Source organism: Zingiber officinale, chromosome 5B, assembly GCF_018446385.1.
Source record: "Zingiber officinale cultivar Zhangliang chromosome 5B, Zo_v1.1, whole genome shotgun sequence".
Taxonomy (NCBI): Eukaryota; Viridiplantae; Streptophyta; class Magnoliopsida; order Zingiberales; family Zingiberaceae; genus Zingiber; species Zingiber officinale.
In genome coordinates, this window is record NC_055995.1 from 108999702 (window position 1) to 109006675 (window position 6974).

The following is a 6974-nucleotide window of genomic DNA, read 5'->3' on the forward strand; positions in this document are numbered from 1 at the left end:
TCTGGTCCTTCGATTGGCTCTCAGGAATCTGGCTGTGATAAGCCATGCAGATCTTGGAGTCCTATGATTGGTCAAGCAGTCATTTCTTTTAAAAAGACATTCCATCAGTCTTCTATTCCCTCATACTGCTACTTTTCTTTTCAAATGACACAGGCAAAAGTGCCATTATTTTCTTTCACTCAAGTCATTCGCCTCGTACATTATTAATCGAACTTTTTTTTTATATTTTTTTTGGGTCTTTTCTCAAGCGGTGGTGGATGGAGTTGCATGCCATGGATGGATGGATGGCAGTTCCGTCTCTCATCCAACCCACTTAGGCTGTGGGACAAGTGAGTATATAACGTGACAATCGTAGCAGTATATAACGTGACCAGAAGAAGAATTAAGAGGACATTTAGTACGCCACAAAATTAAGCTTATAGACAAGGAAACCTAAGACATGATATATGTCCCATGCAATGATGCAGAATGGATGTGCTTGTAGCTGAGCATGCAGGACTTGGAGTTGGGTGGCACACTTTGCTGCAGCAACATCTGGCTAGAGACCTGCACACACTACGAGGTGTGTCGGCTTAAATTTCTCATTACCACGTACGTGCATCAATGGCAACGGATGGAATTAAATAATGGATGCAAATATTGTTTGGTAATGATGAGAACGAGTTGAAAATTATGATTTTCTTATTTAGTCGAAAAAATCAATAAATTAATTAACTAATTTTTTAAGTTTAATTAAAAGATCAATAAAAATAATAACAGCATACATTGAGTGTATTAAAGCACGAAGTTAATTACAATGTTTTTATAATAAATACAAGTATTGTTTATTAAAATAAAAGATATATACATGAATAACATCACAATATTGAAATTAAATAGTTGATGCAAATATTGTTTGATAAGGATAATGAACTATTAATATATTAGGATGGGTAAATCAAATTGTAGTTTTCCCATATCTCATAAGATTAATGCAAACTTCATCAAAATCTCGAACCTGACCTACTCGTTGAATTGAAAAAATCAATCAATTAATTAATTTAATTTAATTTTTTTGCGACAGCCATAATTTAAAGGAGTTTTATTAACATATTGATAAAATTAATAAAAGCATACATTGATGTATTACAGCATCGAAGTTACGTTGTTTTTATAAGAAGTATAAATATTATTTATCAAAAGAAAAGCAACATCTACAACTTATCTCAAAAAACATAAAACATATAAAAGGATGGTGAGTCAGGATAACTCAACGGATAATGGACAAGATAATACATAATCAATATAAAATATGGAGATGAAATCATATAGTCTCAGTAGGAAAATAAGAATACGATCATATATGACACAATCAATGCATATAATCATAACTGACATAATAAATGCACATACCCAATCTGGATATAATACGGATGGTATAGTAAACAGTAAACTCACTATAAATCAGCAACAGATCTACTCGTAACACATGATCAATATAATTGACAGCATATACATGTATGATAAATGAACATGTATGAAACATGACAATCATATCTTAAGCAAATGCAACAATTATAAGCAAATGCAGATATATCTCTGAAAGATGCACCGAGCATCAAATACAATATGCACATGCATGTAACATAGTGACTCTCACCCACCCCTCAAGACACCACAACCCCTGCGTGGCCGAGAGATTGAGACAATAACAATTGTACTACCCTCAAGATACCACTACTCTCAAGTGACTGAGACGAACAATTTGCTAAGTAGTTATCTAACTACATAGCGACAGAGTCCCTTATTGCTCACATCTCTAGCCCCCTAATAACTGTACTGTCCTCTAAATACGACTACTCTTGAGTGGTCTAAACGGACAGTGTATATGACTAAGCGGCCGAGTGAGCATATCAGGACAAGCTGAACACAACTTCAAGCTACCACTACCCCTGAGTGGTCGAATGGACAGCTAAAAATGAATGATGACTCTCCCACACCACAAGGGAGACAATGATCATCAGTATACAGTGCAATGATAAACATGATGTAAATAATTATGATATATATTGACATAGTCATCATCAATGCAAGTCAATCATCATATATAATAATATCTAGTACATGATCTGTCTATCACCTAAGCTTATAAATATGAATAGATCCCATAGTTGTCTACTAAATAACACATACAGTAGTAGTAACACTAATAGTATACACCAGACACATATGCACACTACCACGTAGGTATAATCAACATAATACCTCCAATAATCATACTAGACACATATGCACATTATAACATATGTATAATCAACATAAAACCTATAATAATCAGACTAGACACATGTGCTCACCCAACATACAAATGGACAGTCAACATGGTAAATACTATAGCACATATCAAATATGTGTATACTCAACATTATATGCATAATTAGTATGTTAACTGAGTCAACAAGATATATCCTACAATACATACTCTACATGTATTTACACAACAGAGTATAGATTTCTAAAGCTAAGACTGTATATAAATAACTAGATCATCTCTAAGATCAAGCACGCAAGTATCAAGCAAGAGAAAAATGAACAGATTTAAGGTAAAGCAACTTAATCCAACAATCAAAAATAATCATGCACTAAGTTCAATAAACTAAAGAGGCTAAGGAAGAAGTATCCGTCTTTATCTGACGATCGTGCTAAATAATCCCACGTCGAGACGCTTATCTCGAATCAAAGTCCTACAAATCACATAATGTACAGTTTAATTAATTACATATGCAACAACTAGCTAAACCAAAAATCTAAATTAATTAGGGAGAATTTTAATTTAACGATCATTAATTAACCCTAATTAATAATTAACTTCAATTAATCTCATATATGATCACATCCACTCTTCCTATGAATTAATTCATTCAATAGTTATTAATCACCATTAATCGATAATTAAATTCTAACCAACATCATCACGATACTACCAATTCAACAATTATCCAATCATTTAATCCGTCTATAGAAATCCACCTAGTTAAACATAACATTAATTTAATGATTTTGACTAATACTTTGTGATACGGTTAGTGATGGAGGGGCCCAAGAGGAAAGGATTAGAAAAGTCCAGGTTATGTGGCGGTCAAAAGTCACAAGGAGGTGGCGGTCAATAGTCATGGCGACTTGGCGGTCAAAAAGGCAGGCTGACAGGCAGTCAGGGCTCAGCATAGGCAGAAGCCGGTCAGGGTCGGCAGAGCTGAGCGGAGTCAGCCCAAGCTACAGACCTGCGGTTGAGGGCCAGGAAGTACAAAGCGCAGGATGCAAGTCGGGATCGGCAGAGCTAAGCAGAGGCCAAGAACTGGAAGTATAGGCCAATGGGTCGGAAGCGGCAGAGCTGATCAGAAGCAGCCCGAGCTACAGACCTGCGGTTGAGGGCCAGGAAGTACAAAGCGCAGGATGCAAGTCGGTATCGGCAGAGCTAAGCAGAGGCCAAGAACTGGAAGTATAGGCCAATGGGTCGGAAGCGGCAGAGCTGATCAGAAGCAGCCCGAGCTACAGACCTGCGGTTGAGGGCCAGGAAGTACAAAGCGCGGGATGCAAGTCGGGATCGGCAGAGCTAAGCAGAGGCCAAGAACTGGAAGTAGCAGCCCGAGCTACAGACCTGCGGTTGAGGGCCAGGAAGTACAAAGCGCAGGATGCAAGTCGGGATCGGCAGAGCTAAGCAGAGGCCAAGAACTGGAAGTATAGGCCAATGGGTCGGAAGCGGCAGAGCTGATCAGAAGCAGCCCGAGCTACAGACCTGCGGTTGAGGGCCAGGAAGTACAAAGCGCAGGATGCAGGTTGAAGATCAGCGTAGCTATGTCTAGACAGTTAGGGCTGCAGGTCTGCGAGTTGGAGGCCTGGAAATGCGAACCACAGGTGCAGGCTGGTGCAGGGACACAATGAATCGGAGGAGCTAAGTAATACAGGAGCGGGGAATCTCAACGGTCCGTCAGGGGTAATCATTACATACCAACGATGCGGGCGAAGGCGAAGGTTCCTGAAACGAAAAGATGCCCTCATAGCCAGTAGTAGTCTGCCAGCTGTCCCTCATTACAGGACAAAACCCAAGTGCGAAGGCGGAGGTTCCTAACAGAAAGATGCTTTCACAACAAATAGCAGCGCGACAGGTGGCCAGGACTAGAGGACAAAGTCGGGCGTCTAACGTTTTCTGACAGAGGGCAGGTTCTAGCAGAAGGACGCATAAAAGGGGAGAAATCCCTCGTACGCAAGTACGCGCACACACTCCCTGGTCACTTTTTTCCACAACTGTTTTCCTTTTCTTCTTCTGTCTGCTTTTTTCTGGGGAAAAAGGACCTGACTTGAGCGTCGGAGGACCTGATCCGGGGACTTTTTCCCTGGGTTTTGGTCTCTAACGTGAGAGGGGGGGATCGTCTGAGTGTGCGCAGGGTCCTGCAGCCGCATCAGCCACCCGTGGGGAGCCTGCACCGCCCGCGACTTTCCGTCAACGCCCAGTCCACCGCGACCGGCCTTCGTCCGACTCAGCTTCCGGACGGGATCACTTTGATTAATTAACTGATTAGATATCAATTAATCATCACAACATATTAACACATTCTAAATCTGACACCAATCCATTTATTGATCAAATAAGTTCTTAAACATGAACTCTAGCCTTAATTACCTCTTTTTTTCTAGTTGTTGGCTGAAACAGAAATGGCCACAGCAAATCAAATTTTCCAAATATGCAATATCCAATTTGGAAAAACATTCAATCCCTTATTAATCCCCACAACAGAAAATGCAATCAAGATCTAAGTTATTACCCAATTTAGATTTATAGTAACCTCTAAGTGAAGAATCCGGATGTAGCTGTGAGGGACATGAGCTCCCCTCCCAACCCATAGTTGCTCGATGAGGATCCTAAAGGCAGAGATCTCATCTAGATGGTCGTACTGCTTCCCTAATCACAACCAACGATAGTTGGGCTCAGCACTGTTGAAGGCGACGGTTGTGGCTCTATAGCTAGGGTACGCCCCAAGGGAAAATGGCGACAAGGAGATGAAAACTTCTTACTTGTCGCTAGAGTAGGGCGGTCGGCGTCGTGTGGATGCAGTCGCGACAAAGGAGTCGCATGGCCATGGTAGGGATGCCACTAGGTGGCAACGTCGGGGGGAGGTGAGGGGTGCGACACCAGTGGTCATGGCGAGGAGTCACGGTGTCAGGCGAGATGCGCGAAGGAGTGTGGGGGCAAAGATGGCAGAGGAAGAGGGAGAGGGCCATGGGCAAGGTATTGCCATCTCTAGTGGACCGAGGTGACAACCGCCAGTGGTTGATCGGTGACGTGGCATGGCTTGGTCGAGCAACGACGCCGATGAGGAAAGGAGAAATGGCAGTGGAGAGGAGCAGCAAGGGAATCAGGGAAAAAGAATGATCGACAAATGGTTACTATAGCTTCCTTTTTATACCTAGATTTAATTAAATAAACTTAGGTTAATCAAGTTAATCAACTCCCACTTAGGCGATAATCCAAACAAGCTTTCTCTATGCCTAGTAGATTCATCCCCCTTAAACTTGTTATACGAACTCCGTTTAAATCTCAAAAAATTTATAAAAATTCTCAAAAAAATCCAATAATACTTCTCCAATAACATTTATTATTTAATTTACCATATCTTACATTGACTGAGTGTGTAGGAAAGTTCTAAGTGATCTTAGGTAAGGTAAAAGTCCTAATTGAGGCTAGGTGAAGAAGTCATAGTGGACACTAAGCAGGGGGAAAGTCCTAATTGCGACTAGGCAAGGAAGTCCTGGTCCGTGAGACTGGGTGACGTCTTGGCAAGTTGAGAGCATATGGCAAAAATCCTAGGGTCAAGGATACTAAGTGAAAGTCCTGGGGGTTGCGAACACCAGGCGAAAAACTGGATAAGTCGGGGTGCGGACGCCCACCAGAAAGTCTTGAAGTCTTGGATGCTAATCAAAAGTCCAAACAGTCTGGAGGATCGGTTTGACAAAAGATAAACTCTCCTGAGTGGAGTAGGTGAGGACGCGTTCCCTGTAGAGGGAACAATAGGTATTGATCTGACTTAGAGTTTCAATGAAACTCAAGTCAGGACCGGATAGTCCGAAGACATTAAATATTACTCTTCTTTACTTATTATTTCTTGTTGGCCTAACCTTATGATGCAGGAAAGCAAAAGGATGAAAAAGGGGTCTGGGCGCCCAGACCTTGGCAGGCTCCTGGAGGTCAACACTATGGGGGCACTCAGGGACCTGTCTAGGCGCCTGGAGGGGGCTATAATAGAAGGGTTCAATTAGCACCTTGAGCACATCAATTTAAACGATCTTCTCTCTTGTACACTGCTCAAAATATGACTCTACGATGCTGAAACACTGCTCTAATGACTAAAGCTTGAGTTATTCGATGAATATAGTCGTTGGTATAAAAGTTTATTTTTATTCCACTTATTTGTAATACATTTTTATAATATTCGAAATTGATAGTGAATTGCCCAACGAAAGTAATCATCGACTACGAGCCTTGGAGTAGGAGTCATCACATACTCTGAACTAAGTAAAATCAACTATGCCAGCTTTTTGTTTTTTTCCTTTACTTCCGATGCATATTCTATGTCTTAAGAAAAACATGAAAAAGCCACGAGCTTTATTCTCCACCCTCCCCCTCCCTCCTCTCTCTAGCGCTTTTTGATACTACACAAGTAGGTCTGGAGGATTGAAGGCTTGATAAAGGAAAATCCTAAGGGAGTAAGCCTTAGGTAGTGAAGTCTTGGAGGAAGTCCAAACAAAAAGCCTAGTAGGTCGGGTAGACTTACAAGAGTGTGGCTTGATCCTAAGGGGGACCCTTAGATGGTAAAGTCTTGGAGAAGTGAAGTCCAAGCAAAAGGTAAGCCTAGTATATCAAGTAGACTCACAAGATTTTGCTAGGTTGCTTGTTTGTAATTGTGTGTATGTCTTGTAGGAATCTAGGGCTGGAAGCA